The sequence below is a fragment of the Dermacentor silvarum genome, chromosome 7 (genome assembly GCF_013339745.2).
Source record: "Dermacentor silvarum isolate Dsil-2018 chromosome 7, BIME_Dsil_1.4, whole genome shotgun sequence".
NCBI classification, from domain to species: domain Eukaryota; kingdom Metazoa; phylum Arthropoda; class Arachnida; order Ixodida; family Ixodidae; genus Dermacentor; species Dermacentor silvarum.
This window is the reverse complement of record NC_051160.1, coordinates 143,865,567-143,890,630: the sequence shown is the minus strand read 5'-3', so window position 1 is coordinate 143,890,630 and position 25,064 is coordinate 143,865,567. Positions and strand designations below refer to the sequence as shown.

At 45.3% G+C, this 25,064-nt stretch overlaps 1 long non-coding RNA gene across 1 annotated transcript; it reads right to left on the bottom strand.

Annotated features, from left to right (window-relative positions):
* Nucleotides 1–19,210: 19,210 nt before the first annotated feature.
* Nucleotides 19,211–23,111, bottom strand: LOC125946494 (uncharacterized). Its single transcript, XR_007467620.1, has 4 exons — nucleotides 22,992–23,111; nucleotides 21,535–21,579; nucleotides 20,779–20,850; nucleotides 19,211–19,328 (listed from the first exon to the last, which is right to left on the bottom strand). It is a non-coding gene; the product is annotated as an uncharacterized LOC125946494 (long non-coding RNA).
* Between the last annotated feature and the right edge of the window lie 1,953 nt (nucleotides 23,112–25,064).

Sequence of the window (25,064 nt, the reverse complement as noted above, 5' to 3'; positions counted from 1 at the left end):
TCTATTATTGGACACTGTACTAGGATGTGAAGTACAGTAAGTGCTTCCCCACATCTAGTACAGATCGGGGGTTCGCCTCCAGACAACAGGTAATTATGTGTGCCCTAAGTGTGTCCTATTCTGAGCCTACAGAATAGGACATCATTTCTTCTAGATTTCGTGGTCGATGGCCAGTTCCCTAAACGGGGCTTAATTAAATGAAGCTTGTTATGAGTCTGGCCGTCCCAAAACGTTGCCAGTGGACTCTAAGTGTCTTGCGTAGGTATGGCTTCACATCGAGAACAGGGACGAGCATAGATGTGTTGCCAGCTTTTGCCTTGATGGATGTGGCAAGCTGGTCTGCCAGTACATTTCCCTCGATGTCTCGGTGTCCTGGCACCCAGCACACCACAACATGCTGCCCAGACGCATAAATACTACATATTAATGAATAAAGCGATACTATTACAGGATTTTTGTGCCTCTTAAGAGATTTTAAGGCTTTTACTACGCTCAGCGAGTCTGTGTAGATGATTGCTTTTGGTATTTTTGATTCTTTGATGTATTTAAGAGCCCACAGTATTGCATAAGCCTCTGCTGTGAAAATGCTCTTTAGGGGGTGCAGGGCGTCGACATCTGAGAATGATGGACCAACCGCTGCATAAGAGACGCCAGCATGAGACTTTGATGCATCGGTGTACAATTCCGGACAGGAGTATTTATGCTGCAGTTCAAGGAAGTGCATTCGAATGTGTGTAACCGGGGCGTGCTGCGTAACATGTAAAAAAGACAAATCACAGTCTACAATCTGCCACTGCCACGGTGAGACCTCTACAGTGGGTGTCATTAGACGATGTTCAAAGAGTGGGACATCCATTTCCTCAGCCAGACTTCTCACACGCAACGAGAAGGGCTCTCTTACTGCAGGTCGGTTATGAAAGAGGTGGGAGCTGGACAAATCATTTACGGTGGAATATGAGGGATGTTCACTGTTTGCATTCACTCTAAGGAAATACATAAAAGCTGTGTAGGTCCTCTGCAAGTGGAGTGACCACTCATTGGTTTCCACGTAAAGCCTTTCTACAGGGCTTGTCGTAAAGGCACCTGTAGACAAGCGAATACCTAGATGGTGGACGGGGTCCAGCATCTTCAACGCGGTTGGGGTGGCTGACTGATAAATTATGGCCCCGTAGTCTAGGCGTGTTCGTATGAGGCTTTTATACAAGTTTAACAGACACTTTTTGTCACTACCCCATGTAGTGCCTGACAACACTTTTAAAATATTCATTGTTTTCATGCATTTGTTTTTTAGATGTTTTAGGTGTAGTATGAATGTTAGCTTTGTGTCAAGAGTTATGCCTAAGAATTTGTGTTCCGTTTTTACAGGTAGACTCTGTTCTTGCAGGTCAATGTCGGGGTCAGGGTACAGTCCTCTCTTTCGAGAAAAAAGGACGCAGGTGCTCTTTTGTGGATTTAGGCAGAACCCATTCTCGTCTGCCCATTTAGCCACCCTGTTCAGACGAAGCTGAACTTGCAATCTGTGAGCTGAACCGCTCACAGATCGCAAGGTTGCATGATTTAAATCCAATCTGTACATCATCGACATACGTTGAATAAAACATGTTGCGTGGGATGTATAGACGCAAGGAATTCATTTTTATAATGAAGAGAGTGCAACTGAGCATCCCACCCTGTGGGACTCCCGTTTCCTGTCGTGATAAAGCACTGCCAACCCGAACACAGAATGTGCGATTCAGCAGGTAACTTTCAATGACATTTAACCTATTACCACGTACACCAAAGTGGGAAAGGTCTCTCAATATACCAAACCGCCATGTGGTGTCGTAGGCCTTTTCCATGTCTAGGAACACAGATAAAAAGAATTGTGAACAAAAGCTTCACGTATCTGTGCCTCAATACGTATGAAATGGTCAGTGGTGGATCGACCCTCGCGAAAACCGCACTGGTATGGGTCAAGCAGCTTGTTTGATTCTAGGAAATGTATCAGACGGCGGTTTATCATCTTCTCGAAGACTTTGCAGAGGCAGCTTGTTAGAGCTATGGGCCTGTAACTCGATACGGACGATGGATCCTTGCTCTGCTTCAGGATAGGGATCACTATGGCCTCTTTCCAGGCAGAGGGGATCTCGCCGGAGGTCCATATAGAATTATAGAGACAGAGAAGGGTTTTCTTCGTTTCAGAGGGTAGGTTTTTTAACATGTCATATAGTATACGGTCAGGGCCTGGGGCAGATTGCCTGCAACAGGTGAGTGATGCATGCAGCTCTGCTAGGGAGAAAGGTAGGTTATATGGCTCGTTCCCAGTGCTCATTCGGTCTATTTTTTGTTTTTCTATTGCTGATTTATATCTTATAAATGCTGGTGAATAGTGTGATGAACTGGACACATGTTCAAAATGTGCACCCAGATGGTTCGCTTGGTCCTCAAGGCTGTCTCCCTGCGTGTGTACCAGGGGAGGTGGATGTGTTTGTCGTCCTCTTACTCTATTGACCCTGCTCCAAACCTTGGCCTCATCCGTGTACGAGTTGATACTTGATAAAAATGTTTTCCAGCTGTCTCTCCTGGCTTGTCTGCGTGTTCTCCTACCTTGGGACTTGATTTTCTTGAAATTTACAAGGTTTTCAGCAGTAGGATAATCGCGAAGCTGTCTCCATGCTTTGTTCTGCTGCCTATGTGCATTCCGGCATTGTTCATTCCACTACGGAACACGACGTTTGCTAGAAAGTTCACTTGTTTGGGGAATACACTTAGAGGCTGCATCAATTATGAATTTAGTAAAATACTCGACGGAACCATCAATTCCGAGCGATGAAATGTCAGCCCACGAGAGTTTACTGGTAAGAGTTTGGAATTTATCCCAGACCGCTGCATCGACCTTCCACCGGGGGGCATGTGGTGGAGACATGTCTTGTTACTCTCAGCAGTACTGGGAAATGGTCGCTCCCGTAAGGGTTTTTTATAACTCCCCATTCAAGTTCTGAAAATAGAGACGGGGAAGCTATGCTAAGATCAATAGAAGACAAGGTTCTATTTGCGATACAGTAAAATGTAGGTTCCTTCTTATTCAGGAGACACGCTCCAGAGGAAAAAAGAAATTGTTCAACAAGACGGCCTCGCGCATCGATACGAGAGTCGCCCCACAGACTGCTGTGTGCATTGAAATCGCCAAGAACAAGTTAAGGTTCTGGCAATTCGTCTATAAAGGACTGAAATTCATGTTTGTGTAAGTGCTAATGTGGGGGTATGTAAAGCGAGCAAATGGTGATGAGTTTGTTCAGAAGGACAAGTCGAACTGCCACTGCTTCAAGGGGCGTTTGTAGCTGCAAACGTTGACATGCTATGCTTTTGTGAATTACAATGGCAACACCGCCTGATGATGCGAGAGCATCATCGCGATCTTTACGAAACGTAACATACTGTCGCAGAAAATTTGTATGTTTCGATTTTAAGTGCGTTTCCTGTACACACAGCACTTTTGGATTGTGTTGGTAAAGAAGTTCTTGGACATCGTCGAGGTTCCTAATAAGGCCTCTGACGTTCCATTGAATGATTTGTGTATCCATAATGAAAGTAAATTGGTGCTGTGTTTACAAAAAGGAAGTGTTGCCTTAGATTACAGAGCCGTTTGCGGCCCTGTAACTTTGGTTTTGTCTTTTCTAGAGCGGTCCAAAGAATTTGGCCGCTCTTTAGGTGCTGGCTGCACCACCTTGCTTGGAGTAGTGTCCATTGCCTCTTGCGAAGCGCTGGACACTCGCTCTAACGAGCGATGTGTACGTCGTGTAGCCTTCGCCTCGAGGGACGAAGGCTGTGGCCTCAATAGCCCGGAAGCCGATGGGTCCTCCTTAGCCTCTGAGCTGCGATGGCTGCTGCCAGCGCTAGTGGAAGCCTCTGGTGTGGCCGATTTCGAGAAGGGCAGGACAGCCTTAGCTGCTCCCACCATGGGGGCGGGTGGCAGCCGCCTCAGTACGCTGCGCGTGCTTGGGCGACCGCCGGGGTCCGTCGTGAGGCTGCCCCCTGTTGCACCACTTCGGCAAAAGAAGTTTTCATTGAGAATGAAGGTGACAAACGCTGTCGTGCTTCCCGGAAACTGATATTCTCTGTGACTTTGATTGTAATTATCTCTTTTTCTTTCTTCCACGCTGCGCAAGATCTGGAATATGCAGGGTGGTCGCCATCGCAGTTCGCGCAATGGGCCTCAGCAGTACATTCTTCAGCAGAGTGATCTTTTGTAGCGCATTTCGCACAAGTTTGTCGTCCTCGGCAGCTTTGAGAGGCATGGCCGAACCTCTGACACTTGTAGCAGCGTCGTGGATTTGGAATGTAAGGTCTTACACGCAGTTTAAGGTAGCCTGTTTCTATTGCATCCGGGAGTGTGCTAGAGCCAAAAGTAAGTACTATGTGTTTGGTTGGTAGTTCTTTGTTGTCACGCCTGATTTTTATGCGTTGTACATTTATAACGTTTTTTCTTTCCATCCATTCAGGAGTTCATCAGTCAAATCCATGAGGTCGCCGTCTGAAACCACACCCTTGACGGTGTTCATTGTTCGCTGTGCAGTCACAGATGTGGTTTTATCGCCAAAAGCCACCAGGTTTGTAAGTTTCTCATACTACATTTTGTCTTTTACTTCAATCAGAAGGTCACCACTTGCCATTCCAATGACCTCCGTGAGACGTTTTGAAACCAAGAAGGGTGAAATGTTTGTCGCTTTCTTTTCAGTGCTTTCACAGTGAATCACGTGGAGACGTGGGAAAATTTCGGTGGTCTTTGCGAAGAAGTTCAAGGATTCATCGGTGTGCCCTCTTTTTATGAGAGGACGATCAGGCAGTTTGGGGTATGACGATGCCATACAAATTAAATTGATTTCGGCAGCAGTGCCACCCGCCCACTGCGGAGCCCAACAAGGGGCGCGACAGGGTTGTTATGAACAAGACCTGCCAACGCCAGCTGTACACAACCACTATAACCAAATATGATATAACCAAGGTTGGCTATCTCACACAAGGTTAACGCTAGCTGTCTGGAAAATCAGAATTTAAGAAGTGAGAAGGAGACAGGAAAGATTGAAAGTAAGAAAAAAAGACGAAGATTGAAGAGGAGGACAGGAAAAGGCAACTACCGATTTCCCCCGGGTGGGTCAGTCCGGGGGTGCCGTCTACGTGAAGCCGAGGCCAAAGGGGTGTGTTGCCTCCGCCGAGGGGCCATAAAGGTCCAAGCACTCAGCATTGGCTCAACCCTCAGGATCCCCTTTTCCCCGGACACGGCTAAGCCGCGCACGGTTAGACGCGGGAGGGTCCGACCCTCGTGTGCTCGGGTCCGTGGTGTCGCAACACACCAAACGCCTGCTGACGCAGACGCCCCTGCGGGGAATATCTGGATTGTCTTTCAGTACCCTAGCTTGTATACCATCAATCCCTGTGGCTTTGTTCAGCTGTACATTTTTTATAGCAGACGTCACCAGCTATTCTGTTATGACCTGAAAGCTAAATTTGTTTTCAGATCTTTCAACGTAAGTGATGGGCCGTGTAGCAGTAAATTGTTTCGTAATGTTTTCGCCAACCGTGACAAAGTAATCATTGAAATCATGTGTAAGGCTAGCTGTGACGTTATCAGGGAGAATTTTCTTTTTGTTATCGAGCCCTGCCACTTTCTTGACTATTTGCCATGTTTGTTTTGTATCGCAACGGGCAACGAGACGGGCATAATATGCCCTTTTAGATTTACGCATTTGCCCAACTTACTGATTTCTGAAGTACTTAAATTGAGGCTTGTAATATACATTTGTTTTGTTTAATTTACTTCAGCTTATTGTGATAATATTTTTTTTCTTCAGTAGTGCTGGAATAGGCTCTGTTATCCAAGGTGGTGGGTGGCTGCCATTGCTGCCGAAGCACACCAAATTGTTGTGGGAACGCCCGCTTTTCCTCGGCTTCTTGATTGTCTCCCTCAGAAGAGGGGACGCACCGATGAGATTTTGAATTTGTTCATCCGACCTAAAGACATTTTCCCACGATATCAAGTAGTACATAGTGAAAGAGCTGAAAAACTAGCGAGAACCACATCCCCATTTGTAGTTGCGACAACCTTGACCAACACGCTAGGCGCTGGCTACAAAGTCACCAAAATGCCAAGCGGGAACCTTCGGCTTGAGCTACGTGATAAGGAGCAACACAACAGACTCGGCAAGCTTGTTACTTTTGGTGATGTCCCAGTTACGGTTTCACCGCATCGGTCCATGAACACAATACGGGGGGTAGTATCTGAAGCAGACCTCATCGACCTATCTGAAACCGAGTTGTTGGAAGGATGGAAGGAGCAACACGTCACGAATGTGCAGCGCATCGTTATGAGACGGGACAACAAAGAAATTCCCACGAAACACCTTATACTTACCTTTGAATTAAGCGTATTGCCACAAAGCATCGAAACAGGCTACACAAAAATAGCAGTATGACCATATATCCCAAATCCTAGGCGATGCTCCCAATGCCAAAGATTCGGCCATGGCTCGCAGAGCTGCCGTGGTCGACTCACCTGTGCGAAGTGTGGAGTACAAGGCCATGCCTCAGACAATTGCGAGGCTACACCTCACTGCGTAAATTGCGATGGTGATCATCCAGCCTACTCCCGGTCTTGTCCAAGCTGTAAAAAAGAGAAAGAAATTCTAACAGTGAAAGTCCGTGAAAACATATCGTTCAGGGAAGCACGCAAAAGGTGCTCACCATTCCACACGACCACATACGCTGAGGCGGCGCGTCAAGGGGCAGTGTCGCAGCGGCTACTGCCACCTGCCCAGCCCACGCGCAGCGAGCTGTCGCTTGTGGCTCCTGCCCCCAGGGTGGAAGGAGCTAAGTCCATCCACCCAACCAGCAAACAGGCCCGGTCACCCTAGGGTTGCCGGCACCACAACAGTCCTCGCTGGCAGCCTGCACTACGCGTAGTGAACGCGCAGGCCCGCCAGCAGCTCCCGCGGTGGGTGCAGTCAAGGCTGCATCACCTTCTCCGGCCCCTGCTGGCGCTGGAAACAGCCGGCGCAGCTCAGGCCCAAAGGCAGCCCCGTCGACCTCCGGGCTCGTGGGCGCAAATGTCTCGCCCTTCGCGGCGAGACTCGCTCGCAAGACCGCGTGTCCGGTGCCTCACAGGAGGCAATGGACACTACACCCATCCCGACGGCGCACAAAGCGCCCAAGGAGCGGCGAGGCTCCCTCGACCGCTTTAGAAAGGACAAATCCCGCGTTACAGGGCCTGGAAAGGGCTCCGTAATCTAAGACAATACTTCCTTTTTTTTAGTACACACAGCACTAATTTAATTTGATTAAGGATACACAAATCATACAATGGAACGTCAGAGGCCTTCTTAGGAACCTCGACGATATCCAAGAACTTCTTTACCAACACAATCCAAAAGTGCTGTGTGTACAGGAAACGCACTTAAAATCTAAAGATACAAACTTTCTCCGACAGTATGTTACGTTTCGTAAAGATCGCGATGATGCTTTCGCATCACCAGGCGGTGTTGCCATTGTAATTCACAAAAGCATAGCATGTGAACGTTTCCAGCTACAAACGCCCCTTGAAGCATTGGCAGTTCGACTTGTTCTTCTAAACAAACTTATCACCATTTGCTCGTTGTACATACCCCCACATTACCACTTGGACAAACATGAATTTCAGTCCTTTATAGACGAATTGCAAGAACCTTACCTTGTTCTTGGCGATTTAAATGCGCACAGCAGTCTGTGGGGCGACTCTCGTATCGATGCGCCAAGGTCGTCTTGCTGAACAACTTCTTTTCTCCTCTGGTGCGTGTCTCCTGAATAAGAAGGAACCTACATTTTACTGTATCGCAAACAGAACCTTTTCTTCTATTGATCTTAGCATAGCTTCCCCGTCTCTATTTTCTGAACTTATATGGGAAGTTACAAAAAACCCTTACGGGAGCGATCACTTCCCAATACTACTGAGAATAATCAAAGAAAATGAGTCTTCACCACAAGCCCCTCGATGGAAGGTTGATACAGCCGATTGGGAGAAATTTCGAACTCTTACTAGTAGTATCTCCTGGGCTGACGTCTTCGTAAGGAATTGATGCTGCTGTGGAGTATTTCACTACCTTCATAATTGTTCATTTAAAAAATGTTTGAGCGCAAACAAACAAGCCCGCAGAAAAGAGAACACAAGGACGAGCGCTTAGCGCGCGTCCTTGTGTTCTCTTTTCTTCGTCCCTGTTTATTTGCGCTCAAACATTTTTTAAAATGAACATGTTCCAATTAGGCCGACTCGCAGTTAAGCTTCGCAATTGATGCCGCTTCTAAATGCATATCCCAAATAAGTGGTGTGGCATGCAAACGACGTGTCCCATGGTGGAACGACGAATGTAGGAACGCTCGTAGGAAACAGAACAAAGCGTGGGGGTTGCTACGTCATTGTCCTACTGCGGAGAATGTTATCAATTTTAAGAAGGTAAAGTCCCAAGGCAGGAGACCGCGCCGACAGGCCAGAAGAGAAAGCTGGCAGAAGTATTCATGAGGTATCAACTTGTATACAGACGAATCCAAAGTCTGGAACAAAGTCTGGAAGGTAAGAGGACGACAAACATATTCACTCCCTTTGGTAAGCACACAAGGCGACAGCTTGGAAGACCAAGCGAACTTCCTGGGCGTACATTTTGAACATGTGTCCAGCTCATCGCACTACTCCGAAACATTTACACGATACAAAGCCAGAATAAAAGCACAGAAGCTGGAACAAAAATGCAAAAGAACACGAGGCATAAACGAACCATTATAATTAGCTGAGCTACAAGCATCACTAAACTGCTGCAATAATTCTGCTCCCGGAGCTGACCGTGTAATATATGAAATTCTGAAGCACCTTCCCCATGAAACACAGAAAACCCTCCTTTCCCTCTACAACGCTGTACGGTCTTCCGGCGAGATCCCGTCTGCCTGGAAAGAGGCCATTATAATTCCTATCCTGAAACAGGGCAAGGATCCATCGTCTGTTTCGAGTTACCGGCCTATAGCACTAACTATCTGTCTCTGGAAAGTCTTCGAAAAAAAATGATAAACCGTCGCCTACTACATTTCCTAGAATGAAACGAACTGCTTGACCCATACCAGTGCAGTTTTCGCGAGGGTCGATCCACCACTGACCATTTCATACGTATTGAGGCACAGATACGCGAAGCTTTTGTTCACAAACAGTTCTTTCTGTCTGTATTCCTAGACATGGAAAAGGCCTATGACACCACATGGCGGCTTGGAATACTGAGAGACCTCTCCCACTTTGGTATACGTGGTAATATGTAAAATGTGATTGAAAGTTATATGCTGAATCGCACATTCCGTGTTCAAGTTGGCAGTGTTATATAACGACCTTTTGTGCAGGAAACTAGTGTACCCCAGGGAGGCGTGCTCAGCTGCACACTCTTTATCGTTAAAAGGAACACGCTCCGTGCTTCGTTACAACCCGCTATTTTTTATTCCATATATGTGGACGATATACAAACAGGCTTCAAGTCCTGTAACCTCGCACTGAGCGAGAGACAGGTACAGCAGGGGTTGAACAAAGTGTCTAAGTAGGCAGACGAAAACGGGTTCAAAGTAAACCCCCACAAAAGCTCTTGTGTTCTTTTCACCAAGAAGAAAGGTCTCGTTGCAGATCGTACTATCGGAATGCATGGACAACAAATACCTATGAACAAAGAACACAAGTTTTTAGGCATCATACTTGACTCTAAGCTTAGTTTCACCCACCACATAAAACATCTCAAGGCGAAATGCCTAAAAACAATGAACTTACTGAAACTTTTATCTCACACATCCTGGGGCAGCTACAGGAAGTGTTTAATGAATATTTACAAAAGCCTCATTCGGTCACGATTGGACTACGGTGCCGTAGTATATCACTATGCCGCCCTGAGCGCGCTAAATATGCTAGATCCTGTCCACCATCTAGGTATCCGCCTGGCCACTGGCGCATTAAGAACAAGCCCCGTCCAAAGTTTCTACGTAGTATCAAATGAGTGGTCACTCCCATCTCCAGAGAACATACATCAGCTTAACCTATTTTCTCGAAGTGCACTCAGATCGGGAACATCCTTGTTCTGTAACCGTTAATGATTTGAAGTGTGCAACGCTTTTCTATAATCGACCCTCTATGAGGCGGCCTTTCTCACTGCGTGTAAGAGATCTTAGCGAAAAGATGGATGTCCCACTTCTAGAACATAGCCTAATGCCTCCAGCTAAGATGTCACCACCCTGGGAGTGGCAGGTGTTAGAGGGTGACCTATCCTTTGTAGAGGTCACAAAGCACGCTCCCGAGCTCGAAATGGCAATGCATTTCCGTGAACTTCAATCGAAGTACTCGTGCTCGGAATTCTACACCGACGCATCCAAGTCCCTCCCATGCTGGCGTATCTTACGCGGCTGTTGGCCCCTCTTTTCTAAAGCTGACGTATTGAACCCCCTAACAAGTATCTTCACAGCAGAAGCCTTCGCAGTACTGACTGCGGTGAAACGTATAGACAAATTGAAACTACAAAAGGCAATAATATTCACAGACTCGTTGACTCTTGTAAAAGCGCTAACATCTTTACAAAAGCATAAGAATCCTGTTTTTATTGAGCTTTACTCACTCTTGTGTACCATTCACCTATCTCATAGACATGTGATAATATGCTGGGTTTTCGGTCATAGAGCAATCGAAGGTAATGTGCTTGCCGACGAAATCGCCAAATCAATGGAATCATAGGGTATTGGTCTTCCCGCTGCTGTCCCTGCTACAGATCTGAAGCCTTTCCTACGAAACAAACTGCGAAGCCACTGGTAACGCTTGTGGGACGCCGAAGCAAATAATAAGCTCCACTTGATTCAGCCACAGTTAGGGTTGTGACCCTGTACAACTAAAACACGACGAACTGATGTCCTATTCTGTCGTCTCAGAATAGGACACACATATGGTTCTCACAATTTTCTATTGAATGGTAATGATCCTCCAACCTGTTGTAGATGTGGCGAGAGGCTCACCGTCCTCTTGGAGTGTCGGGAAGCCGAAAGAGAAAGAAACAATTTCCGCTAGCATATCGCTATTGTGTCCCACTGCATCCCGCTATGTTTCTCGGTAAAGAACCGCTTTTTAACACCAACGCAGTCCTCGTATTCTTGAAAGATGTTGTGCTACATGTTATTAGCCCAATAAGTTCGTAGCACATCCGCTCTCCAAAGGATGTAGCTGTGATAGTTTTTTATAGCCCATGCCTCCAGGCATTTGTGTTTCAAGGGCTCTGTTTAGGCACTTGTGTTCTGGCCAATTCTCGCATCTTTAATATTTTGTAAGTCGTATCATTCCTTCGCAATGCATTGTTCATGTCCATAGTACACATAATTAGTCATTGCCATTACCTTATTACGTATAGATTTTACGCACTTTACAGCGACTGTTTTTAGGCCGCTTTACAGCCATGCCACATCTAATGTTCATAAATTCACTATTCATGTACCACTAACAAGCCATTACCATCGTCTTGGCTCTCTTTGGACACATCTGGCCCTTGTGCCAATAAACCACAATAATTATCATCATTGGATGAGCTATCAAGTCTACGTAGGACTGTATCAAGACTGAAAGGAGCCTCAGCCATCATTCCACCAGCACGGATATTGGCAGAGTCATCCAGGTACCTCAACAAAAGAAATTCTTTGTGTTCAGATGCGCCTGCAACCTCTGATCAAGCATGGACGACGCTGGCCAAAACAGTTCCATCAGTTTGCACTTCCTTAATCAGCTTCCTGGCCTTGTCAAATTCAATTTGTGCCAAGTATAAATTTTTTCTATGAATGCAAGATTTTTCATTCACCATTCTTGCTAGATATCATTCTTCTTCCTTACCCAAACATAAAGGTGAACCAATTCTTTGCTCATACTTAATGCCCATCATTGTCTATTAGAATAACATCTTTGTAGCAGTATTATCTACTGTACATTGCCATGTTAAATGCCTCTCCTTAAATAGCACATGTGTCTTGCAGTAACCTTTGCACCGTGTGCTATGTAGCATTTCACTTTTCTTAATGGTATTGTCCTTCACTGCTTGTAGAGCAGAGTGGCTTTCTTGAATGCAAGCTTTCTCATTCCCATATTTAATTCCTGGTCTCGAGCAGGATTCCTCTTCTTGCTCAATAGCCTGGGTTTTTGCGCAAGCTACACTGAAGGGGTTGTTTGCAGAATCTGGTTGCAGAAACTTGGCCGTGGTTGCTGTGTTACGTTTCTCGGATTTGGGGGCCTGGTAAGTTGCATTGGGAAGCAGTCTCTCGAGGTAAGCACCTGCTCCTGCAGTCCGTACAGCGACATAGACTGCCAATTTACACGTACCGTGATTGGTGCTCCCCATTCCGTCCTTTCCTGCTGCAGCCATGTGCAAATTTTGCTTGTGGCCCTCGTTGGCCGCGATTTGGCGTCAACAGAGAGTAGCTTACATGCTTACATGGTCCGAAATCTATGAAGTTGATAGCCCCTTGGGTGGAGAGACCAACAAAAGTGGTTGCCGAAGGTGATGCCCAAGAAACCTACTTGTCCATATTGAGACAAAGTGGGGAACCAAGTGTGAGCCACATATTAGCGGCTCCCGAAAGAAAAGAAACGTGCAAGCTCGAAAGGAGTTAACGCTAAAATGCTGGGTAGTCGATTTGCTGTGTTGGCTGTGGCTGCAGATGCCTACGTGAGCCGAATGCTTCGGCTATATAATATATAATAATATGCTTATATTAAACGATGACTCTCAGTGCAAACAGGTGGGATATGGTACCCAATCAGTTTGCGTTTCTTGTTGTCGCTTGTTACCATACTACCATGCGCAACGAAGGCAAGCACTGTGCCTGTAGTTGGACTGCTGAATGTGCCTAAGCGACCCGTGTACCTCATTCCTCACTGTTAGCATGTGAAACTTAGCCGGTGTATAGTGTATTTTCTGAACCTCATGCTGTGATTGAAAGCAGAATCTCATTTTCCTGTTATCTCACTTGTTTATGGTCGCTGTGTTACGTTTCTTGGATATGGCGGCCTGGTCATATGCATTGGGAAGCAGTCTCTCGAGGTAAGCACCTGCTCCTGCAGTCCGCACAGCGACATAGATTCCCAATTTGCACGCACCGTGATTGGTGCTCCCCGTTCCGTCATTTCCTGCTGCAGCCGTCGGCAAATTGTGCTTGTGGGCTTCCTGAGCCATGATTTGGCATACGTGCTTACATGGTCGGAAGTGTGTGTAATTGATAGCCACCTGGGAGCAAAGGCCCACAGAAGTGGCTGCCGAAGCTGATGTCCACGAAACCGACTTGTGCACATTGACAGAAAGTGGGGCACCGAGTATCAGTGACAGATTAACGGCCCCGATAGACAAAAATACGCACATTATCAATCTCAATTATACAAACCTATTTAACAAATGAAGTATGCACTTTATATGCAAAGTAAATTAAACAGGACAACTATTTATACAAAATGAAATTTTTAAATTCATACTTGAATGCATGCAAGGTTGATGATGATTTAAGCGCATAGGGTAAGGTATTCCAAAATTTAAACGTCGAGAAGTAAGATGTCATTTGGCCATAGTTTGTGTTACATTTCGGTAATAGAAAGTTGTGATTATGGGCAAACCTAGTGCTATTGGTATTTGTGAGCAACCTAGAGTCTATTAATTGAAACGCAAGCTGTTTGTTAAGTAATTTAAATAGAATAATAAGTAAATTAAATTTGAACAAACCAGATACAGGAAGAATGAAGTTAGCCTGAAAGAGCGGAGAAGCATTAGAGTAAAAAGAACTCTTGGTAGTAATGCGGATGGCCTGGTTCTGAATGTGCTGTAGGGACGAAAGGTGACAGTTATATGTATTTCCCCACGAAGTAATGCCATATGTGATGTGACTATGTGTGAAGGCAAAGTATAAAGACAATAAGGCGTGAACAGAAAAAAAATGGACGAGATTTAATGAGAGCTTTTATACCAAAAGCAGTTTTTTGTTTAGCATAAGCAATATGATTATTGAACTTCAAGTGCGGGTCTAATTTTATGCCAAGGAATTATACATATTTAGCCACTGGGATTATATGATGGTCTATTGATACCTGGGGTAGATAAGGGAGGACTTTTTGGGATGTTTTAAAAATCATGAACTGAGTTTTAGGAGGGTTTAAAATTAGGGTTGTTTAAACGACACCATTGAACAACTTTGGTTAATTCATTGTTCAGCTTAGTGATTAACGTTGTTAACGATTTATGTGACATGGAAATGGCGGTATCATCAGCATAAAGGACAACTTTAGAAAGATTAATGCAATCAGGTAAATCATTAATGCAGATACAAAACAATAGAGGCCCAAGTATTGAACCCTGCGGCACCCCTTGATTAATCACGTTAACGTTTGAATAAACGCCATCTATGCAGACTGATTGTTCGCGATCAAGCAAGTAATTTTTTATAAAAGTTAAAGGTGGACCAGTTATACCCAGTTATACCCAGACTTTAGGAAATCGGTTAATGATAGTAAAGCTAGATTGGTTGAACTACCTGCGCGCAAACCGAATTGGCAAGGCTTTAGCAACTTAAATTTGTTAAGGTACTTGTTAATGCGTTTCAGAAATAATTTTCAATAATTTTGCTAATTGAAGACAAAATAGAGATAGGGCGATAGTTTATGACATCTGTGATATCACCTTTTTTGTGCACCAGGACTAACTTAGCCTTCCTGAGGGAGCTCGGAAAGTTACCACATTTAAAAAATGAGATTAATTATATTGCTTAATGTTTCCGCAATATATGTAGCAGCGAGCTTCAAGTGATATGCAGAAATATTATCCAGCCCGGCGCTCGAGTTTTTTAGATTTAGGATTGTAGAACACACTTCATCAGGGGTGACAGGAAAGAGAAAAAAATGAATGTTTACAACGGGTAAGAGAATATGAAGAAGCTACGGGCCTATTATTGTATATCTCATGGAAGTAATCACTAAATGAGTTAGCAATGCCGGATGCCTCAGTATAGATTTGTTGTTTATAATTTATTTTATCAATTATTCTACTAACTTGTTGTCTATTTAAAAAGTCATTGAAAAGTTGTCATTTTTTGTTGGGGTTATTTTTTGCCTTACAAAATTCTTTTTCATAATAAAGTCGTCTTGATTTTTTCAGAAGGTTATTTAACATATTACTATATTTTATACCTAAGTTTTAGACCCACGTTGAATTGCTGTTTTTTAGTTTTCCTGTAGAGATTATGTATCTTTCGCATGCTAGTTAACAACCCTTGGTTTAACCATGGATGATGGGGAAATTTAAATACTTTCTTGTATTTGACAGTTTTAGTGTTTGCATACACAGCTTTAAGAAACAAGGAGCAGAAATTGTTTAGTGCTTTTTCAGGATCACGCAAGTTGCTAATGGAAGTCCAGTCAGTGCCGTGAATTGTATTGATAAAGTTACCTTGATGTAAGCTAGAAGTAAAATGGCACGTGTGATTGCGAGGTGGTTTAGCGGCGAAAGTTGCAAATACGGGAAGATGATCAGTGGTAAGCACATCAATTACACCTGCGTGTGGCGTTGGTGTGATATTGCTTCAAACGTGGTCAATAAGAGTACCAGTTCCATTGGGTGAAAATCGAGTAGGGGATGAAATTAGTGACTCAAGCCCGAAACCAAGAAAGCAATCATTGATTTGCTATTGTGCTGTTGCTATCAGTATCCAAAAATTTAATATTTATGTCCCCAACCAGCACAACTTTCTTGTTTTCAGCAGAGATTATATTGAGTACTGCGGCGAGATGATGTAGAAAATCCGGGATAGATGAAGATGAGGAACGGTAAATGCAGGCAATGATGAAGTTATTCAGATTGCTGGAAGGGGAAAAGTTAGCCTCAATCCAAACGGATTCACAGTTCAAAACATTTAAAGACAAGTCAAACCTACGCTTGTACTTAATATCAGACGATATAAATATAGCCGAGCCGCCATAGCGGCCAGACTCACGGTGACAATATTCTGAATTGTATGAGCGAAAACCATACAGATTGCCATCAGAAGAGCCTAGCCACGTTTCAGTAATACACAGAAATGAAAAGGAATGACGTAGCGATTCATTAAACGCAGTAATGCTGTCATGGTTTTTGCACAAACTACGCACATTGATGTGCAGTAACGAACAAGCAGAATTAGCTAGTAACGCTTTTGCTTCCTCAGATGAAAGCAATGCCATGATGATATGAAACAAACATTATGAAATTGGAAAGATAAACTGGAGACATCAGTGTCACGTGAAAACGCTAAGATCAGATTCCACATTTATCCAAAAGACCCTGCTGTCATCAGACTTACGGGCCTTGATATGACAATTCTCAGTCCAGAGGAACCGCCATTTCTTTTCCTTCTTTAGCGCAAGCGCTTTGCTAAACAGTTTCTTATTCGTCATAGTAAGATGTTCGTTGACAAAAATAGAACTATCATTTTTTCCAGACATCCCGATCTGGGACGTACGCAGACGCGCTTTACGCGCTTTGCGAAGGAATTCATTTTTCTTTTCGCGTGAACAAAAGCGCGCGATAATGCTTTTTTCAGCTGTTCTGCTGGCCACACGGTGAACTGCGTCGATGCCTGTCGATGAAACAGGGCATTCAATTACTTCTCCAATGCTTTTCAATATAACTGTGCAGTCTTCGCCTTGTGTACAAGGAACACCTTTGATTTCGACATTATTCAGTCTGCTGTATTGCTCCATATCTGCAATCCTCTTGGCGAGCTGTTCATTTTCGGCCCTGAGCGCTTTGTTTGAATTGACCAGTTCATCGACCGACGCACGCACTGAATCATACTGGTCACTCATGTGACGCACACTGTCCACAAGTGAGCCAAGGTTACCAAGACCCTGATCTTCTAGCTTCATGGAAATTTTAGACACAATATCATCAACAAGGTTATCCAGTTTAGCATGAAGCAAAGACTCAAGGTGCTCAATTTTCTTAGCAAGTTCAGTATTAGTAGGCATAATGCAATGCAAGCAAAACCACAAGGCAACACTTATGAGCAGCAGCCGCAGGTGAGTACGTAACATGGATGAAGAAAATAGTATGAGGACCAACCTGTAGCGGAGAGAACAGATTCTTAGTAGTCGTCCAGTTCCTACGACCGCTGCCCAAAAAGTGTCCGGGTGCGTTGGTAGCTCCGTTATATAACCTCCGATGCAGCTAGCGCAGGCATAGTGGTGTCCAAGGGCAGAAGAGCAGCACGTGCGAGCAACAGAGCGCTAAAGGCCGCACAAGGCGACGATAGCGAAGGCGATGACAATCTTCCGGTAGCCACGTAGCGCAGGCGCAGTTGGGCACAGGAGAAGGCTCAGCAGGGTGCACGTGCAGGCACGGGCGTAGCTGCGCACGGTTGAATGCTCCACGGCAGGAACCACTCGCTCGACAGTACCAGTCTGTAGCGGAGAGAACAGATTCCTAGTAGTCGTCCAGTTCCTACGACCGCTTCCCAAAAAGTGAAACCATACCAGGCACTTGTGACATACCAGGCACTTGCGCTTCGATATACTGCCCTCTCTCGAAAGGCGTAGATGCTGGTCTGTACAGTGCAGTTGAAACAAAAAGAGGCCACTAGTTATGTTCCACCTGACCACAGAATGTACAAAAAGAAAGAAAACGTCATGTGCCAACACAGAGGCATCATTTCATGGCTGGTGAGACAACAAAGAAGCTGCAGGAAATAGGTAATTAGCTTAACCTAGTCCTGTAATTTTGCATTACGAACATTGTGCACCAGTTTGCTAACAACTTTTCAGAGCGAAAGTCTTACATTAGAGTAGCTGTCTTCAAAGGGCAGCTTAACAACTTTGAAGGAAACATAATATGGTACTGTAATTTGCTGAGCCTATGGATGAAGCTTCCAGCAGTGTGACAGTCTTTAGCAGATACTGTAGTTCAGAAATGTATTTGATCCTTGTGCTGGAGCGTATATGGAAAGTTAGGTCAACATAACTAGCTGTTAAGTTAGGAGCTGCAGGTGAAGTTAAAGATTAGCACAATGCTCCACAGTATGCATAAAGTGAAAACGCGATATGGTGCGACCAGTGGTCCCCAAGCAAAAGTGTACAAAAAGGTTGATTAACTTTTGAGTATGACACCGGTTTAATTGCTACCACAGCAGAAATGACAAAAACAATTTAGGGTGGACCACTATTTTGGCCCGTATGCTTGGCAATTACGCAGCGCGCACTGTAGCATACGTAACAGCAACCTAACTAGAGTACAATGTAGCAATTAGAATTTCTAGCAGCACGTGTGTATAACTCCTAGATATGGGCAGATAAACAGCTGAAGAATCTGAATGGCAGTGAAAGTAAACTTTCTATGAAGCTCGAAATAAAGTGAAATTACCACGTAGACAATTATATAGCTTACGGTTAACCCAAATTCGTTCAGGCTAAACTTAGAAAGTCAGAGATGAAAACAGAGTCAAAATAGTGAAAGACATACCGGCCTGTGAACTTGGTTGTGAAGCCTCCGTGAGAGACGAACAGTCCCGGATATCTGAAGTAAACGAGTGGTTACTATACAGCATTTGAGTTGCTTCAGGCAGGTTACCTGTACAGTCCGAAAGCTGGTAAGACGGCTCTGCTGAGGTTGGCTCATACCTCCCTAAAAAAGAAAGAAAAAAGAATAGAAACTAAATTTTCATTTACACACACCACACAAGGTTTACTGTTCGCATAGCAGAGTAGGAGGTAACTAATTCGAGGAGTTTAGTTGCTTTACAAGATAGTTGAAATATGAATGCACATTTATAATTAATAGCATGGTGACAACCTCAGCCTTGCCTGTGGATAGCGGTTAAGGTGGTGTCGGTGCCCTTGGTTGGACATATTCATCACTGTCACCGCAGTCTGTGCTGCTGTTGTCCTCGCCATCTCAAAAACGCATCGCACGTTGCCGTTTCCTTTTGCCCCGTCCCAATTCTATTTCACTGTTAGTGTCAGATGCGTACTGGAGGGAATTAAGCTTGTCTTGCGCCTTCTCATAGGTATCTGGGGGAAAAAAGCTTTTTTAGTACACAGAAATTGAGAAAGTAAAATGCAACCTTACTAGCCCAGCGTTTGACGATGCACTGCACTTGAATCCAGGACCCTGTTGGTTTAGCGCCTTGCATCGTTAGTTTTCGCCATTTTCCAGGGTTTCTTTCTATTGACCAAAATGTACAGCGGTGGTCTTCTTTCAGCCATGACTTGTGAATGATGGCCAAGCTGTCCTCTTCTTGAGGAAAAGAAACCACGACAAAGGGGTCACCTAACAACAAGCAATTGTTTCAGTTATGGAAACCACCAGAATGCTTTTCTTTGTCATATAACATGAAGCGAGAAAAATTCCTACAGTGCATGACCTAGGCTTGTCAAGCTAAACGCACATACACACACACACACACACACACAAACAGTGGCAGAAATGTTTTGAAGAGCAGTCACTTTTGGTGCACGAATGGAAAGACTGAAAATTTTTTGCCAACTGGAAGCCTAACACATTTTGTTTTGATTTTAGAAACAGGCCAGAACTGCAGAGCAGAAGCTTGGGATGCCAGATGTATATTTAAGAGTGAGGAACTACATGGATACGGGTAAAGGTCTTCCAACTTTTCATATTTTCTGCCAATTATTACAGGCTCACAATCTTCAGAGAGTCCGATATTCTCCATCTTTACAACTGTGGCATCATCAAGCATGCTAGTGGAGTCCCTTTTGCCTAGTCTGAAGGTAACAGAATCAAATTCAAGGGCTTTGTACTGTGGCCCAATACATCCATGTGGCAAAGGACGGTCTTCGTGTCTTCCTTTCAGCTTTGCACGTTCTGCACCTATGAAAATGACATCCCAGCTGGATGGAGGTTGGGCTGAGCTACTAGCTGAAGGCTTGTTGAAAGAACGTTCTTCAAGAATGCGGTTGTGTAGATGCTTCAGTGGCCTTTCGGGTTTTCGCACATACTTCTTCAGCCTACACATGTAGTTTTCGAATGGGAATGCACTGTAGTTATCCAATGGCCCATAAACTTTAACATCGTCTGCTACATGAATAAGCCCATGAAAGTTGTGTGATACAGCATGCTTACCAAACAAGGTGATGTATACCTCAACAAAATGCGTCAGAAGCTTTCTGGAGTACTCTAAGTACTCGCTGCAATGCTGCGGGCTACAAAGCAGGCTGACAGCACAGTGCAACGTGATAAGTTGTCTATTAGGTGCTGTGCAATGTGTGACTTTAAGACAACAGGGCCTGTGTACAGCAGAAACATGCGAAATTCTGTGGCCTTCCACCTATCAAGCTCCGACAAGCTTCGTGGCTTCCTGGACAATTCTGATGGTACAAAGTGCTTCATTTTTGAATTTGCCTCTGACACTGTATCTCTTGAATCTTTTCCTATACCATATTTTTTCGCCTTTGATAGAAAGTAGCAGGAGCATCCGTAACACGCCACGACAGATTAGGTGCATGTAATCAAGTGGAACATGCTGAACAATGTCCACAGGCAATTCCAACAAAATGGTCTTCGTGGTGTGGTGCTCTTCTTGCTCTGCTCTGCGGAAGCTGTTATGTGTCCTTAATGGCGCATCTAATTCAGGAAAGCACATTCGTCCTTGCTCAATATCTCCCTCAGTCACACATTTGGAGCAGCTAAAGTAACCATTATGCCCTTTGATCCCAAGAACATATGACTTAGCAGGCGCGTCACAGATTAATGCTCCTACCTGTACTGCAAATGTCTTGCTTCCTAGTGTCAGGCCTTCTTGGAGCACGCTTTTCAGGTCACACACGAATGGCTGCAGGAACACATTAGGCTGAGATGGTTTGCACTCGCCAAAAAAGACACCGACTGGAAATGGTTCGCTTGACTTGCAGTTTGACACACGACAAAGACTAGGCCAGAACTGTCCTCGTGTGCTTTTTGTCAGTGGCAGTCCATGCACATTTACGTGGATAATGATAGGATGAGACACGTGAACAACTTGTCTGAGAGCGGAGTGAAGCCCTTCACGCAAGCCAAAATGACAATACTGACCAGAATCCATCAGTGTGACATTTGCCACTCTCGGTGTCGACAAAAGTGCCCTAGCGCTGTTTAGTAGTTCATGCAAGCAAGAATACGAACGAAGAACCTTCAAAAGATTTGAACTTCCACTGGCCGAAAGGAGGTGGAAATTCACACCAGAAAGATTCCCTGCGTTAATATGTTCGCCAGCAGCTGCCAATATTGCGTGCACATCGGCCTGCACGGCGTGGCTGATGCGACGGTAGGCAGTCGCTCTCGACATGGAAGCCATGTTGGCGCAACTATAGCATACTGCTTGCCTATGTTCCTCATTCAGATTCTCAATAGCTAGTAAATTGACGTGTGACGTGTTGTTTACGCGAGTGACATTCAGAGAATATCACCGGACTGCACTTTAAGAACGGCAGTCTAACGTTACGAACGTGAAGGAAGGAAAAATACAACGTTAACTTACTTTCGTATTCGCTTTCCATGGCGCGCTTCCCGCCAAGCGTAAGCTCTAAAGAAGGTGAAAAACAAGGCCATCACACGTATGTACACAGGCCAGACTGATCGAAAACAGTTAAGGCCCAACCACAAGGAACGGATTTCCGACGGATTTTCGGCGTCGGCGCCGGCCGGCGGCACGCGGCGTGGACGCTCATTGGCGGCTCTCAACCACAAGAGACTCTCGGCGTCGACGTATTTCAAGCGTGGCGCAATGTGGCCAGATCCTTGGCCCCGAATTTAGCCGGTCAGTTTTGCAAAATGTTGCGCTAACAGAACAATTGTTTTTACTAAGCAAGGACTTCTTGTACTGTTAAAACTTCATAGAAATTGTCCGTAGCTCTAGTGCAAACATATACGCTAGTTTTCTGTGCTGAAAAACATAGCACCAGTCGCATAGCATGGATAGCATCACCAGCAGCTTCTGTTCCTAGCAAAAATACTTTCCGCTAGATAACGTGACGCGTAAATTCTACATTGTATGAAAACTATATCCGCTGTCGAACGTGAAAAACGAACGAGAGCTCCGATACTTGTCGAGCTCAGCTACAGTGCACGGCTACCGGCGGCAGACGACCGGCTCGGTTGTGCCCGCATCACAGCCGACGGCGCCGCTAATATCAGCGCATTTTCTTCTTTGTGTATAAGTATAGCGAAGAGCGACAACAACGGTGAGAAAATATCGCGGCTGGTGAGCGTCGGTGATTCATTCCGAAGCGCCGTCAGCTTAAGCTTTCGAATGAGCCGGAGAAGGCCTAGCGACGATATCGGCGCCGCCGAACGATCAGCGGCGGTGAGGCTGCCGTCGGTGCCAGGGTGACCACCCCTCGGTCACTGATTGGCCACTTCGCTGTACAGCTGCAGCACAAATGGGTCCCGGTCCCATCCTGTCTACGGTAAGGAAATCTCGCCGCTGGCGAGCAAAACCACCGTCAAACGGCGACCCGCGAACGGCGTACGGCGAGTTGGCGTGCCGGTAACGTGGACGGGCCTTAAGTGCGCACTTCGGCGTTCCTTGCATGTCCCTGTCTGGAAAGAGTATACATCATTATCTATGATACCGTACAAAGCTGCACCACTTGCAATGGCCGGAGCACGCGCGAGCGATCGGCTGTTTGGGACGCAGACGAGGCACAGCACTCGCAGACGACAACGCCGGAAGCTCGCTTTGTAAATGGCCTCCGAGCTCACTCACATGGCACGGTGCACCATCTCGGAGGCTATATTTTGTTTGTCTCCTGCGTCTACCGCCACTTCCGCCGTCAGCGCTGCAGTCTGGCCTGCTCGGTCTTGCGGCGCCGACCGGTGGCGCATTGTTCTCCACGCCGCCGGCCGCCGTCGCGTGCCGCCGGCCGGCGCCGACGCCGAAAATCCGTCGGAAATCCGTTCCTTGTGGTTGGGCCTTTAGAAAACGACAACACTTACCTTCGACTGAAATGCAGACCGGATCCACGAGCCCAACTTCGAAAACACCGAGAAAGCGCGCGAAACCAGTGAAGCCACGGGACCTATGCCAGTATGCCTTGCCCCTTGCCTATGCGACAATGGCACCCACCGAGAGAAGCCGTAGCCGCCTCGCTGTACATTATGAACTTATAATAAAAAAGTAAAAATCTATCACGTATTTTAAATACTAAAAATAAAGGTTTTGTTCAATTGTTCTTGTCTACCAATTTAGAGTTTGTTATGTAGTAAAGGATAAATTCAAAGAACTGAAACCGAAACTGGTCGCCGCTTCTCAGAGAACTCGGCTGATCACTATCAGCTCTATATACATCCCTCCCAACTATCAACCACGTAAAACCGAATTTCAAAACTACAGAAATGAACTTCCGGAGCCATACATAGTCCTCGGAGATTTCAACGCACTAACACCTTGTGGGGAGACTCGCGTTGTGATAGAAGAGGTCGCCTAATTGAAAACCTTCTTTTTTCCGAAGGAGCATGTCTACTTAATAAGAAAGAGCCCACGTACTACAGCGTGGCGCATAATTCATACTCCTCCATAGATTTGAGTATCGTGTAGAGTACACTAATTCCGTACCTGCAATGGTCAGTTCTGAAGAACCCCTTTGGGAGTGACCACTTTCCAATTATGCTAAGCTTAACAAAACAAGATGGATGCTCGCCACATGTTCCCCGATGGAAGGTTGACTCTGCTAACTGGCAACTTTTTAAAGAAATAACATATTTAGGCCGGGATGACATTGCCTCTCTTAACATAGACGATGCTGTGGCGTATATAACAGGTTTTATCACTGACGCTGCAGAAAGGTGCATACAACAAACTAATGGACTAGCTAATAAGCGTCGCCTGCCTTGGTGGAACGAGGAATGCCAAAAAGCACGTAAAAAGCAAAACAAGGCCTGGGGATTATTCCGCAACTCCCCAACAGCCGAAAACTTGATTAATTTTAAAGAAGCAAAATCGCAGGGTAGGAGAACGCGCAGACGTGCTAAAAGAGAGAGCTGGGAAAAGTACATCTCCAGCATAAATACGTACACCGATGAAACGAAAGTCTGGAATAGGGTAAATAAATTAATAGGTCGGGAGTCACATCCCCTACCCTTAGTAAATAGCCAAGGTGATAGCCTGGAAGACCAGGCGGATAGTCTAGGCAAACACTTCGAATATGTATCGAGTGAATCGCACTATACACAACCTTTCCTGAAGTTCAAAGAACGCGAAGAGCGGCAGCCCCTTAACCGCAAAGGTTAATCAAATGAGGCTTACAACCGACCATTCAGCTTAGCCGAACCTAAAGCATCTCTTGCTTGTTGCAACAACTCGGCGCCAGGTGGCGACCGTATCATCTACGAAATGATTAGGTACTTGCACCCCGAAACACTGAGAACACTCCTCTCTCTCTTTAATGCCATGTGGGCGGCTGGATATATTCCTTCCTTGTGGAAAGAAGCCATAGTCATCCCAATTCTTAAACAAGGCAAGGACCGGTTTTTAGCTAGCAGCTACAGGCCAATAGCGCTAACAAGCTGCCTGTGCAAGTTGTATGAAAAAATGATAAACCGGCGCTTAATCTGTTTCCTAGAAAATGACAAAATACTACACCCCTTCCAGTGTGGCTTCCGAGAAGGTAGATCAACAATAGACCACCTTGTTCGCATCGAGGCAAACATCAGAGATGCGTTTATACATAAACAGTTTTTACTTTCGGTCTTTCTAGATTTAGAGAAAGCGTACGACACGACATGGCGCTTCGGGATTCTGCGAGATCTTTCCGCGATGGGGGTCCGTGGAAATATGTTAAACACAGTCGAAAGCTACTTGTCTAACCGGACGTTTCGCGTAAGAGTGGGCAATGTTTTATCTAGAACATTCACCCAGGAGGCTGGCGTGCCACAAGGGGGTGTGCTTAGTTGCACACTCTTTATTGTAAAAATGAACTCCCTGTATACAGTTATTCCACGCAGCATGCTTTATTCTGTGTGTGTCGATGATGTACAGATAGGTTTCAAATCATGCAACATTGCTATCTG